This window comes from Rhinoraja longicauda, chromosome 6 (genome assembly GCF_053455715.1).
Source record: "Rhinoraja longicauda isolate Sanriku21f chromosome 6, sRhiLon1.1, whole genome shotgun sequence".
In the NCBI taxonomy this organism is placed as follows: Eukaryota; Metazoa; Chordata; class Chondrichthyes; order Rajiformes; family Arhynchobatidae; genus Rhinoraja; species Rhinoraja longicauda.
In genome coordinates this window covers 23,050,878-23,066,099 of record NC_135958.1, presented here as the reverse complement: position 1 = coordinate 23,066,099, position 15,222 = coordinate 23,050,878, and positions in this window count along the sequence as shown.

The window sequence follows — 15,222 nt, the reverse complement described above, 5'->3', positions numbered from 1 at the left end:
GACCCATTGATTTAATCCAAAAGTTTGTGGCGTTTTTGGGGGAATAAACTGCTCCCACTTATGCTGTGACTCATAATATTCTGCAGACCAAAGTTACGGCTGCAGGTATTGATGATCAAAATCAATAGTTTAGCTGAGATGCCCAAGAGTCAAGAGTGTTTAATTTTAGTTTAGAGATACAGCACGGAAACAGGCCTGTCGACCCATCGGGTCCGTGCAGACCAGCGATCCCCACGTATTAACATGATCCTACACACACTAGGGACAATTTTTACATTTACCAAGCCAATTAACCTACATACCTGTACGTCTTAGGAGTGTGGGAGGAAACCGAAGATCTCAGAGAAAACCCACGCAGGTCACACGGAGAGCGTACCAACTCCTTACAGACAGCACCCGTAGCCAGGATCGAACCAGGTCTCCGGCGCTGCATTCGCTGTAAGGCAGCAACTCGACCGCTGCGCCACCATGCCACCCATAATTGTCATATGTACCAGCACTAAATAGAACAATAAAATTGTTACGATGCACAATTTGAGGCACGTTAACACAATAACACACAAATAAATAATCAATAATACAATAAATTAATAATCAGTAATGCTAGTTAATTGAACCATTATAGTGCAAAACCGAAGTCTGCAAGAAATTGTAGAGGATTGCGGATGTAGCCTAGACCATCACACAAACCAACCTCCCTTCATTAACTCCGTTTACACTTCATACTGCCTCGGCAAGGCCAGCAGCATCATAAAGGACGAGCCCCACCCCAGTCACTCCCACTTCTCCCCTCTCCCATCAGGCAAGAGGTACAGAAGTGTGAAAGCGCGCACCTCCAGATTCAGGGACAGTAATGAGGCAACTGAACCATCTACTTCATTGGAAACCCTTGGACTATCTTTAATCAGACTTTACTAGGCTTTATCTTGCACTAATAATAATAATAATAATGCATTACATTTATATAGCGCTTTTCTAAACACTCAAAGACGCTTTACAGGGTTTACTAAAACATAGAAAAGAAAAGAAATAGATAAATAAGTAAACGAACAGAAAAGGAAAAAGAAGGTGAGGTGACGGTCAGTGATTGAAGGCAGTGCTGAACAGGTGAGACTAAACATTATTACCTTTATCCGGTATCTGTACACTGTGGATTGCTCGATTGTAATCATGTAGTCTTTCCGCTGACTGTAGTAGTTTTTCACTGTATCTCGGTACACGTGACAATAAACTAAACTAAACTAAGCTAAACTAAACCAGAAGTAGATCATAGTTGCTGAGGTAGGTTTGTGGTGAGTGTGTAATGGGTGCATGTATACCAAGAGTAGCATCTCCTGATTTGCTAACGATGCAAACCTATGTGGGATTCTGAGTGGGAAGGAGGATGTAAAGAATCTTCAAAGAAAATAAAGTGAGTGGGCGAGAGTGTGGCAGATGCAATCTACTGTGGAACAATGTGAAATTATTCGCAGGAGAAAAGATGTCTTACTCACGTGGTAGAGACTGCAGGGATGCAATGCTGGGGCTTGACAAGGCACTGGTCAGACCTCATCTGGTGTATTGTGAGCAGTTTTGGGCCCCGTATCTGAGGAAGGATGCACTGGCATTGGAGAGGATACAGAGCAGGTTTACGAGAATGGTAAACAAAAGAAAATGTAAAATATGAACCAAAATGCTGGCAACCCTCTTTGCCCCCACTTAAAATTAATCTGAAGAAGGGTCCCAACCCGAGACATCACCTATCCATGTTCTCCAGGGATGCTGCCTGACCCGCTGAATTACTCCAGTATTCCAGTGTTTTTTCCCCTCCAAACCTTTCTATCCAAGTACCTGTCTACACATCTTTTAAATGTTACAGTCATCACAATCCTTTCAGCCCATAAAGTCTTTGCCGAACATAATTCTAAGACAAAACCTTATCTTGCACTAAACGTTACTCCTCTTATCCTATACACTGGATGGCTCGATTATAATCATGTCAAGTCTTTCCACTGACTGAACAGCATGCAACAAAAAAAGCTTTTCACTGTACTTCGGTCCACGTGACAATAAACTAAACAAAACTAAATTAAAACATCCTTGTCAATAATAACATCCTTCCGACAGCAGGGCCATCAGAAATGTGCACAAGTACTTCAAATATGGTCTGACCAAAGCCTTGTACACCTGCAACATAATGGGCTATCTACTGTACTCAATACACTACTGAAGAAGGCATGTTGTGTACCAAATGCCTTCTTTATCACCCTACCTGCATAGATAGGGTAGACAATCAGAGTGGAGATACAGGAAACTGCAGATGCTGGAATCTTGAGCAAAGCACAAAGTGCTGGAGGAACTCACCATGTCAGGCAGCATCTGTGAATGAAATGGACTGGTGACATTTCGCGTCGAGACCCTTCTTCGGATCGCAATTCAGAGTCTTCTTCCAGAGTCTTCCAATCTCAAAGATTAGAGAGCAAAGCCTTTAGCCGAGAGAGGGAGAATTTAAAGTAGATGTGCAGGGCAAGTTTTCTACGCAGGGAGTGGTGGGGGCCTGGAACTCGTTACCAGGGAGGGCCGTTGAAAAAGATATAATGACGTCTAAGAGGTTCATCAGAAGTTGCACAAACAGGCAGGGAATGGAGAGACAGAAGAACTGCAGATGCTGAAATCTTGTGTAGAGCACAAAGTGCTGGAGTAACTCAGCGGGTCAGGCAGCATCCCTGGGGAACATTGATAGGTGGCGTTTCAGGTCGGGATCCTTAGTCAAATTGGAAAAGTAGGGGTATAGATCATGTAGATGGAAGGGATTAATCTGATTTAGCATCATGTTCGACACAGCCATGGTGGGCTGAAGGGCCTGTTCCTGTACTGTACTGTTCTATTCTATGTTCCATGTTCTGTCGTCCATGTTGTATGTTCTATGAGTGGCTCCTCATTTTCTGTAGTAATTTTGTGCGCTCCTGTCACACAACAACATGTAACATAGTTGTACCAGCGTGACAGGGAGAAAGATGTTGCCATTTGACTTTAGTTGCATTATTTCTCATTAACTCTTGCAAAAGGTGTTGTTGTGCAGAGCAATTAAACTTTGTTTAATGGTATGAGGAGCAGGAGCATATTGCAGTCAGAATTCCGTGATTTTGTTTTGAAAGATTACTGACAGTGAAGATCGCTGTGTTGCCGAAAGTCATGGATAATTGGTTGCATGAGAAACAACAGATTGCTTCAATCCTCCACAGGCTCCTGTCTGAACATTTAAAAGCTCTCATCATGCTTTCCGTTCACCTAAACTCAACCCCCACCCCCTCACCCCCACTCTCCCTTAATCCGTATCCACCTATCACTTGCCAGGACAGACACAAAATGCTGGAGTAACTCAGCGGGTCAGGTAGCATCGCTGGTGAAAAGGAAGAAGCGGTGATGGACCTCTTCGTCAGATAGGGAAGGCCTATGCAAATTAGGGCCAGCAACAGATGACCTTGGGAAGACAGGAGTCCATAATGGCCCATTGTTGTCTGGGGAAGGTGTGCTAATGACAGGGATCCAAGAATGCGGACATTGGAACTAGTCGGACAACTAGGATGGGGGAAGACCGGGGGGAGGGGGGAGGGGGGAGGGGTGGGGGGGAGGGAGAAGTATTGCTGGAGTCAGGTGAAATTAGAAAATCAATGTTCATAGCATTGGGTTGCTAGCTGGGTTCCTCCACTGTCAGAGTAAGGCCACACGCGACAGTCTGCCTTGGCCTACGCAACCTCGGTTGCCAAACACTCTCATTCCCCTTCCCACTCCCATACTGACCTTTCATACCACTGGGTTGTAGGCTGCCCAAGTGAAATATGAGGTGCTGTTGCACCCAATTTGGGTTGGGCCTCACTCTGACAGTGGAGTAAGCCCAGGACAGAAGGATCTGTGTGGGAATGGGAAGGGGAGTTAAAATGTTTGGCAACCGGGAGAACAGATAGTCCAAGGTGGACTGAGCGTAGGTGTTCAGCCAGGCTTTGTTCCTGCCCCCATCTTAATGTCTAAAGGTCCTTTAAATGTAGTTATTGCACCTGGCAGGTCATTCCATACACCCACCACCCTCTGTGTGAAAAGGTTGTCCCTTAGGTTCTTATTAAGTCTTTCCCCCTCATCTTAAACCTATGTCTTCCGGTTCTTGATTCCCCTAACTTGGGGAAAACACTGAGTATTATACCTTCTCATCCTTCTGCACTCCAAGGAATAAAGTCCTAAACTGAACACAATACACCAAGTGCAGCCTCACCAACATCTTGTACGACTGTAGCACAACGTCCCAACGTCTATACTCAATTCCCTGACTGATGAAGGTCAGCGTGCCTAAAGTGGAGTAATCTGTGTGGAGTTTGCAAGATCGCCCTGTGACCTCGTGGGTTTCCTCCAGTTGCTCTGGTTTCCTCCCACATCCCAAAGATGTGTGGGTTTGTAGGTTAATTGGCCCTCTGTCCCTAGGGTGTAGGGAGTGGATGAGAAAGTGGGATTGATTAGTACGGGTCTCAGGGGTTATGGGGCGAAGGCAGGAGAATGGGATTGAGAGGGAAAGATAGATCAACCATGATTGCATGGCGGAGTAGGCGTGATGGGCCAAATGATCTAATTCTGCTCCTACAATCTATGAACATGAAAATATCTTTAAGAAGCCTACTGGCAGTGTCGCACCATTAGATCCCTGATCTGCCACCCTCTGTTATTTCACTGAATCCTTTTCCTGATTCAATATCTATCTCATTCATTATTTCAACCATGCGACCAGTTTGTACCAGGTGTCTGCAATGCTGGAACACAGTCCCCTTCTGGTTATTCACTCCAGTCCTCAAGGGCATATTTCCACAACTGTACAAAGCGTTGATCACATCTAACACCAGACTACGCGCTGCTCGCCGCCTGCTGGTTTAGGGGATTAAACAGAAGCTCCCTATTGTAAGCAAGCAACGAGAGAATGATCATATCTCAGCCAAAACTGGGGGACGTTCTTGACAGATGGAAGCAGAGCTGATACAGTCGTGAAAGACGAACTGCATGTCCCAAAAGGGAACAATGAAATTCTTACTTGCAGCTCCACAACAGATAAGTAAACATAGTACTCTATAAATCCCATTATAATTTTTTCTTTAAAGTTCAGTATATATGCGTAGACAATGAATAGACAATAATAGTGCAAAGTCAAAAATAATGTCCCCAAGTCTATGTAGTTCAGAGCCTATTTGGACCAGTACAGCTTTGATTTGACACCGCATCCACTAACCCCCCCCCTCCCCCCACCCCACCCCACTTTTCTTCCCTCTCTTCCCCGTCTCCTACGTGGACAGACTTTTAGACGTAGACTTTAAAGATACAGCACGGAAACAAGCCCTTCGGCCCAACGAGTGGTCGCCGACCAGCGATCACCCCATACACTGGCACTATCCTACAGACTAGGGACAATTTACAAATTTTACCAAAGCCAATTAACCTGCAAACCTGTTCACTAGTACTGGCCTCTGGTGCTGTAAGCTCTACCGCTGCACCACTGTGCCACACTGGATATGCACCTATTTCACCCTTTTCCCTGCATCGCTTCCCCTGCCACATATATTCCTTCCTCTGGGTTCACATTTCACGGCTCTTCTATCCCTTTTCTCCTTATCTCACACTTTTTGTCATTTTATCTCCGGCTTTTGTAGCGGAGGCAAGGCAAGTGGCAACAAAGTCAAGTTATAATGGAGTAGTAACGTGAGGGGTATTTACAGATCTGACAGTGTGCATCGTCATCATCAATGGGGGGAAGCCTGTAACCTTCCCCCCCCATTGATCAACTGTACACTGCAAGGGCCAGGAACAGAGCGGGTAAGATCATCTCTGACCCCTCTCATCCTGGCCACAAACTCTTTGAAGCACTTCCCTCTGGAGGACAACACCGGACTGTCAAAGCAGCCACAGCCAGACATAAAAAAAGCTTTTTTTTCCACGAGCAGTAGCTCTACTCAATAACCAAAAGTCTGTAGCCTCCTTTTGCTCTGGAATTTTATTTCATTCACATGTTTAAACTATAATGTTTTATTCTTAATGTTTTAATGTTTTATGTTTTATTCTTAATTGTTTACTGCATGTCGTGTTGTTACTTGCGAGCGGAGCACCAAGGCACATTCCTTTTATGTGTCCGTACTTGGCCAATAAAACTTATCAATTCAATTTAATTCAATTCTTTACAATAAGACAATATAGATGCAGTCAGTCTCATTCTTTGGCAGATCCTGAGCATATTTTAGGTGAAAGATTTGGAGAAGACTTGAGAGACAGATTCTGACTAAGAAATAATACTGAAAAATTATATTAGACAATGGACAATAGACAATAGGTGCAGGAGTAGGCCATTCGGCCCATCGAGCCAGCACCGCCATTCAATGTGATCATGGCTGATCATTCTCAATCATTGTACTGTACACTCTGATATTCTACACTTTCCTCTTCTCTTCATTTTACCAGCTGTACTTATGGTTAGCTTGATTGGACACGTGTGGTATAGCCTAATTTAATTGAATAGCACACAAACAAATGTCTTTCACTGTACCACTGTATAAGGGGCAGCACCGTGCACAGTGGTAATTACTGCATCACAGCGCCAGAGACCCGAGATCGATCCTGATTACAGGTGCTGTCTGTACGGAGTTTGTACCTTCTCCCTGTGTCTACGTGGGTTTTCTCCGGGTGCTCCTGTTTCCTCCCACACGTTAAAGATGTCCAGGTTTGTCGGTTAATTGTAAATTGTCCCTAGTATGGATAGTACTTGTGTATGGGATGGTTGCTGATCAGCACGGACTCGGTGGGCCAAAATAGCCTTGTTCCGTGCTGTATCTCTAAAAAATCTCGGCACATGTGATAATAATAAACCAACACCAATGCCAATAGCCTCTCACAGAATACATTTTATCTATATACTAAAACTCTCGTTTGTTTGTTTGTTTGTTTGTTCCTGAACTACAGGCAAAACGGTACACGATAGCGCGACAAGTGTAAGCCCACCTTAATCACTGTCGTCCCTTTGGTGCTAATGGATGAAGTTTTGTTGAAATCGGTGTTATACTTTTAAAGTTATTCACATTTTAAAGTTTAAATCTATCTCCTAGGGAGGGAGGGGGAGGGAGGAGGGAGGATAAGGGGGGGTTGAGCGGGATGGAATAGGGGGAGGGAGAGGAGGGGGAGAGGGGGGAGGGGAGGAGGGGGGGAGGGGAGGAGGGGGGGAGAGAGGGGAGGGGGAGGAGGAGGAAGGGGGGAGAGGGGAGGAGGAGGGGGGAGGAGAGGGTACTGCACCAGTATAACAGTATAACAGAGCTTTGTTTGTCATTCGGTACCGAAGTACCGAACGAAACTACATAGCAGTCATACAAAAAAAGAACACAAGACACATAGCCCCAACACAAACGTCCATCACAGTGACTCCAAACAACCCCTCACTGTGATGGAGGCAACAAAACTTCCACTCTCTTCCCCACGCCCACGGACAGACAGCTCGTCCCCGACCGACCCGCACAGTCCCCGCAAGGGGGTGGAAGTCCCCGCGGCCGAATCGCACCGGGTGCTGAAACGTCTCGCGGCTGAGCCGGGCGATGGAAGGCCCCGCGACCGAGCCGTGCGCAGCTAAGTCCCGTGACCGAGCCGCACCGGGCGATGTTAAGTCCCGCGGCCGAGCCGCACCGGGCGATGTTAGGCCCTGCAGCCGAGCTGCACCGGGCACTGTTAAGTCCAGCGGCCGAGCCGCACCAGCGATGTAAAGTCCCGCGGCCAAGCCGCACCAGGCGATGAAAAGTCCCGCGGCCGAGCCGCACCGGGCACTGTTAAGTCCAGCGGCCAAGCCGCACCGGGCGATGTAAAGTCCAGCGGCCGAGCCGCACGGGGCGATGAAAAGTCCCGCGGCCGAGCCGCACCGGGCGATGTTAGGCCCTGCAGCCGAGCTGCACCGGGCACTGTTAAGTCCAGCGGCCGAGCCGCACCAGCGATGTAAAGTCCCGCGGCCAAGCCGCACCAGGCGATGAAAAGTCCCGCGGCCGAGCCGCACCGGGCACTGTTAAGTCCAGCGGCCAAGCCGCACCGGGCGATGTAAAGTCCAGCGGCCGAGCCGCACGGGGCGATGAAAAGTCCCGCGGCCGAGCCGCACCGGGCGATGTAAAGTCCAGCGGCCAAGCCGCACCGGGCGATATAAAGTCCAGCGGCCGAGCCGCACCGGGCGATGAAAAGTCCCGCTGCCGAGCCGCACCGGGCGATGTAAAGTCCAGCGGCCGAGCCGCACCGGGCAATGTAAAGTCCAGCGGCCGAGCCGCACCGGGCGATGTTAGTCCCTGCAGCCGAGCCGCACCCCGCGCCGTGAGGAAGAGAAAAGTTTCCCCCACCCCCCCCCCACCACCACCCCCCCCACACCACCACCCCCCCCCCCCCCCACATACACAACCAAAAAAAATACAAAAACCATCCCAACACCGACACGCAACAAAAAAAAAAGGAAAAAAGACGAACAGACTGCTAGCGAGCCGCAGCCGTTAGGCGCCGCCACTTCCGCAATGCAGGAGAGGTTTGGGCCCAGTGGGTCCACGGTCTAGTTTCTCCTTAAATTGTATCAAATTTGAACCTTGACCTCATGCACAAGAGCCACAGCGTTAAAGTAACCAGAGACCCGGGTTCGATCCTGACCTTGGGTACTGTCTGTGTGGAGTTTGCATATTCTCCCTGTGACCGCGTGGGTTTCCTCCATGTGCTCCGGTTTCCTCCCACATCCCAAAATCGTGCGGGTTCAACCGTACACTAGCATTATCCTGCACACTAGGGACAATTTTCTCATTTTACTGAAGCCAATTAACCTACAAACCTATATGTCTTTGGAATGTGGGGAAAACCGGAGCACCCGGAGAAAAACCACGCAGTCATATGGAGAACGTACAAACTCTGATCAAGCAGCACCCGTAGTCGAACCCAGTTCTCTGCCACTGTAAGGCAGCAACTTTATCACTGCGCTAGTGTGCTGCTGTGACTTGAGGGCCTGAGCTATAGGGAGAGGTTGAGCAGGCTAGGACTTTATTCCTTGGAGTGCAGGAGGATGAGGCGTGATCTTATACAGGTGCACAAGATTATGAGAGGAATAGATTGGGTGAATGCACAGTGTTTTGCTCAGACTCGGGGAATCGAGAACCAAAGGTTTAAGGTGACAGGGGAAAGATTTAATAGGAACCTAACTTTTTTACACAGAGTGGTGGGTGCATGGAATGAGCTGCCAGAGGAGATAGTTGAGGCAGGGACAGACATAACATTTAACAGACATTTGGACAGGTACATGATTAGGATAGGTTTAGAGGGCCAAGAGCGGGCAATGTGTGACTAGTCTAGACAGGTACTACAAAGAAGGAAGTCTGAGAGATCAATTAAATGAAGATCCTATGTGCAGAACCCTGATCAACACTCCATTTCTAATGTTGGTTGACATTTGTAATTTGGGCCATAGGGCCTATTTTCCAAACTGTACAGCTCTATGACCCTATAACATAATAAACCACTCAATCCTTGGATGCTTGTGTTTCTATCACTCCACATATATTGTCCGATCATATAGCCTCTCCAATTGCCTACAAACGAGGCTATTTTTAAGCAACAAGCAAAGGAACATTAACAAGCAGCTTTATCACTGGGGAATAAAGGTACAGGAACCTAAAAACCGTGACCTCCAGGTTCAAGAACAGCTTCCTCCCAGCAACACTGCACAACAAGGACTTCAGTTCACTTCTCTGGACTGGGTCTTTGGTTGTACTTTGGACATCGTTTTCTGCACTATAATGGCCACTTAGTATTGGTTATTAATTTATTGTATTTTTAATAAGCACGTATATTTATCTGTGTGTTATTGTGTTTACGGACCTGTTAAGTTAACCAGCAAGTATGAATTTCATTGTTCCATTGCCGGGTACATATATAACAATTAGAGCCATTGACTCTGTACTCTTGACACTTTCTCCCATCTCAATCCCATTTCCTGGATGCCAAACACAATAGCAAATTGTAGCCCAATGCATCGACAGGCACTGGAATTTGCAGAGCCCAGGTAATTAATTGTTTCTATCAATGTCGATAAGGATTGTTCGAGCAATCACACCAAGGTGTAAATTTGTAAAAGGTACCGTGCGTTTCCTTTCCTCCTCTGTTATATATTTTGTGGACACCCTTTCCCAAACGTTGCAGCACACACATTTTTTTGTACTTTCACTGACTGAAGCTGCAGCATATGCCTCGAACTTAAAATTAGAATTTGCGTGCTAGGAATTGTAATGTCTTTTGCAAGGAACTGCGAGTCAGTTAATTCTCATGGAAATTTGCCTCCAGCTTCTCTCTCTCTTTCTCTCTCTCATTTTGTTCTTCCTCCATTGTCCTATTTTTTATCTGTAGATACATCTCTAGCTACCCCCTTTTATCCATCTTCAAATCTCTAGCTTTCTCCATGTCTACCTCAAGAGTCAAGAGTGTTTTATTGTCATATGCACCAACAACAGAACACTGAAGTTCTTACTTGTGGCAGCTCAGCAGGCCCGTAAACACAATAACACAATAACACAGATGATTTCTCCTCTGTTTCTACCGTGGAGAAAAACATGGTGGCGGTGGTGCAGTGGCAGAGTTGCTGCCTTAGAGCGCCAGAGACCCGGGTTCGATTCCAAATATGGGTGCTGTCTGTACAGAGTTTGTACAGACCGCGTGGGTTTTCCCCAGGTGCTCCGGTTTCCTCCCACACTCCCAAGACGTACAGGTTTGTAGGTTAATTGGCTTCAGTAAAGATTGTAAATTGTCCCTAGTAAGTAGGATAGTGCTAGTGTACGGGAATCGCTGATCGGCGCGGACTTGGTGGGCTGAAGGCCCCGTTTCTGCACTATATCATTAAACTAAACTAAACTAAACTGATCGATTGATTGATTCATTCAATCATTCATTCATTGAAAGAAAGGTACAGCATGGAAATAGGCCCTTTGGCCCACTAAGTCCACGCTGACCATCGATCACCCTTTCCCACTAGTTCAATGTTGTCCAACTTTCTCTTTTACTCCCTATGCACTTGGGGCAATTTTTACAGAAGCCAATTAACCTACAAACCTGCAAGTGTGTGGGATGTGGGAGGAAACCGGAACACCCGGATGAAACCTACGCAGTCACAAGGAGAACGTGCAAAATCATCACAAAGAGCACACAAGATCAGGTGTCTGACCCTTATTCACTTCGCCATATCACTTGCCAAGATTTGTCCTACTCCCCACCTCTCTTCTGGCTATCTTCTCCCTACTACAATCAGTCTAAAGTAGGGTCCCGACCCAAAATATCACCTGTCCATGTTCTCCAGAGATGCTGCCTGACCCGTTGAGTTGCTCCAGCACTTTGTGTCGTTTTAAGTACATCAGCTTTCACTCAATAGCTTGGACATTTGCCTGGAGTATGTTGGGAAGGTGGGGACTTGAAACCAAGCTCCTTCACTCTCACCTACAGTCCACCTCCACTCTTGCTCTCACTTACATCTCTCCCTCCCTTTCCCTTTTCAACTCACTCTTCATTCCTCATCATCAATCACTGAAGATAGAGCGAAGAATCATATAGCGTGGAAACAGACCATTCGGCCCAACCTGTCCACACTGACAAACATGCCCCATCTACCATAGTCCCAGCTGTCTGCATTTTGCCCATATCCCTCTAATCCTATCCTATCCATGTACCTGCCTAAATGTTTGTTAAACGTTGCAATTGTACCTGCCTCAACTACCTCCTCCGGCAGCCCATTCCATCATTCCATTCACCCATCCACCCTTTGTGTTCTAAAGCTACCCCTCAGATTCCTATTAAACTATGGTTCTTGATTCCCCTACTCTGGGCAAGACTCTACGCATTTACTTGATCATTTCCTCTCATGATTATGTACACCTCTACAAGATCACCCCTTATCCTCTAGTGTTCCAAAGATTAAAGTTCTATCCGGCTCAACCTCTCCCTAGAGCTCAGACCCTCGATTCCTGGCCAACATCCTTGGAAATCTTTTCTGCACACTCTACATCTGCACAAGATGTGACCTATCTTGAACCCGAGACGGGTCCTTCAATAATATTTTTGCCCCAGTTTTCTCCTGGAGTCGCCGAGTTTACTGTCCGTATCATTTGAGAGCACAGAGTTGATGGCTGGGCCTTTCTGTTACTGGCTCACAGTGTTTATTCACCGCATTAACAGTTTTGTGATTGCCCACAGTCTGTTGGATCCACCCTCGAACACACAGGCCTTAGAAAGTGAGGTCAACAACTCCGTCCGAAGTAATCAATTTCAATTTGTCAAGAGTGCATGAAAAACTAACCCCGAGGCTGAATTGGAAGCGAAAGCTGTATGAATAAAAAACAAAGAGTGTGTGTTTCACAATGCACAATGGTTCAATGGTGTTTTATTTGTCACACGTGCAACTGCACAGTGAAATTATTTTTTCATGTTTACACTTGCATGGCACCATGTTTTCGCACCATTTCCAAACTCCAAAGGCTGTTCCGTCCGCTCGCTCGATTTACTGGAGCCATTCCCGACCCAGCAAGCCCTAGGATCCTGCAGGGCCTTCATCCCTCACTCTCGACTGGATCGGCCCGCAAGCCGGCGGTCCTCTCCTCTCCTCGCCCGGCCCACCTTTGTGCCCCGGGCAAGGGGTGTCTCTTTGCAACCAACTTTGAAGCGGCTGGAGGCGTTACCTCGGTTTACCCTCCCACCAGATCTTGCTCCTCGGGTCCGCCGTCTCCAGCAGCTCCCTCCCAGTACCACAGTCCGCCGAGCCTTCGGGCCCTCCCGGCGGGTTCTCGGTGCCACGCCCGTGGCAACTCGGGAACACCTCTGCTGCATGGCCCCCATCACAATGCAAAGTTGTCATGACATGTGAATTACTTTTGCAGAATGGTTGCATTGGCAAACACAAAGCACCACTTTGTACCAAACTCCCTGGCCTGAGACCAAAGGCCAGATTAATCATTGAAGGTTCAAGGGGGAAGAGTGTTTATTGGTAAGAGTGTTTAATTGTCAAGAATATGTACTGTCAATGGAACAATGAGATTCTTACTTGCTGCAGCTTAACAGGCCCGTTAATGCACCAACACACACAGATAAATATATGGTCAATAATGCAATAAATTAATGACCATGATACTCAGTAGCTATGATGGTGCAAAAACCAGAGTCCATAGTGCAACTAAAGACAGTCCATAAAAGATCATAAAAGGGGACACAAACTGCTGGAGTAACTCTGCGGGTCAAGCAGCATCTTTGGAGAACATGGATCGGTGACATCTCAGGTCAGGACCCTGTCTCAATTTCCCTGACCCATGGAGTCATATTGTAGAGTCAGACGACATGGAAACAGGCCCTTCAGCCCAACACGTTCATGCCAGCCAGGATGCCCCATCTACACTAGTCCCATCTGCCTGCATTTGGACCATAGCCCTTTAAAGCTCTCCTATCCATGTACCTGTCCAACATGTACATGTACCTGATGAAGGACAGTGTGCCACAAGTCTTCTTCACCACCCTGTCTACCTGCAGGATCCTCCAGTAGTTTGGCATTGGCTTTATCTGTGCACTGGGAGGGCCAGCTTGGATCAGAGACTCGGGTCTCTGGTCTGCCACTTGATCTGGAGTTTAATCTCTGTCACAGCTGGTATCTCCAATCCCGCAGAGCTGCAGAGAGAGCGAGGCAGAGAGAGATGGAGTCTTTGTTTCCCGCAGGACTCCAGCCATGACTTTGACACATGCTCACGTGCACACTTCAGCAAGCAGACCTGTGATCAGTGCGGGTTTGTTGCCTAGTGTCACACTCTCCGATCCTCTCCCCAGGAACCCCATTGCAGTTGCCAGCGAACAAGGTTCATTTAATTAAGTTGTGACTCGACTAGCTGTTAGAAATCACAAAGTACTAATGAGTTCCCCTTACAAATTTATTTTATTATTTAATGACATAAACAAGATTTCTGAGTTAATTAGCCCCATTAGCCCAGCGATCAAATGAATTTATATTCTGCAGACCCATTCTATCTCTCTTTGTACCTCAGACTGTTTCGCCAAGGGTCTTCCAACATGTTCCAACTGCGTCCTAAACATGTTCTTCTTTGCCCCAAATGGGCTTCTGTCTCTTTGCTTCTCCTACCAATGATTAACGTCACGTGGAACAGCATAGAAATAGGCTATTCGGCCCACCAAGTCCGTGCCGACCCCATGTGCGGTATGGTGGCGCAGTGGTAGAGTTGCTACCTTTCAGCGCTTGCAGCGCCTGAGACCCGGGTTCGATCCTGACATCGGGGGCTGTCTGTATGGAGTTTGTACGTTCTTCCCCTGACCTGCATGGATTATCTCCGAGATGTTTGGTTTCCTCTCACACTCCAAAGACGTACAGGTTTGTAGGTTAATTGGCTTGGTGTAAGTGTAAATTGTCCCTTGTGTGTGTAGGATAGTCGTAATGTGCAGGGGTCGCTGGTCGGTGCGGACTCGGTGGGTTGAAGGGCCTGTTTCCACGCTGTATCTCTAAACTAAACTAAACTAAACTAGTACTATGTCATACACACTATACAATTTAGAGAAGACAAGTCTTTGAGATGTGAGAGGAAACCAGAGCACCCGGAGAAAACCCACATGGTCACAAGGAGAATGTATGAAATCTGTACAGACAGTACCGGTAGTCAGGATCAAGCCTGGTTCTCTGGCAGGAGTTGAGGCAGCAACTCTACTGCCTCTAGTTTTCAGCAGTTCGTTATTTTGCTCAAGATTCCTGCGCCTTCAGTCTCCATCATTGGAAGTGATTCACATTTCAGTAGAGCTGCTGCCCTTTTATATCCAACTTCATCATAATTATAGTTTTGTTAACATTTCGGAGAGACTGCGCATTAATAAGCATGCAGGAAATCAGAATTAATAATTATGCTAATTGATTTAATAATAAGCTGTTTTGCATCTGGAAAGATCAGTGTTATACCATGAGCAGAATTAAGTTGTTTCATTGCCTGCTTTGACGTTGTCTTTTATCCCTCTGTAAATCTGATCCTTCTGTGGAAGAGACTAAGGTTCCCACTGTGATTTAATTGATTGAAAGATACAGCATGGAAACAGGCCCTTCAGCCCACCGAATCCATGCCGACCATTGATTATCCTTTCACACAAGTTCCGTGTTATCCCACGCTCTCACCTGCTCCCTACACACTATGAATCATT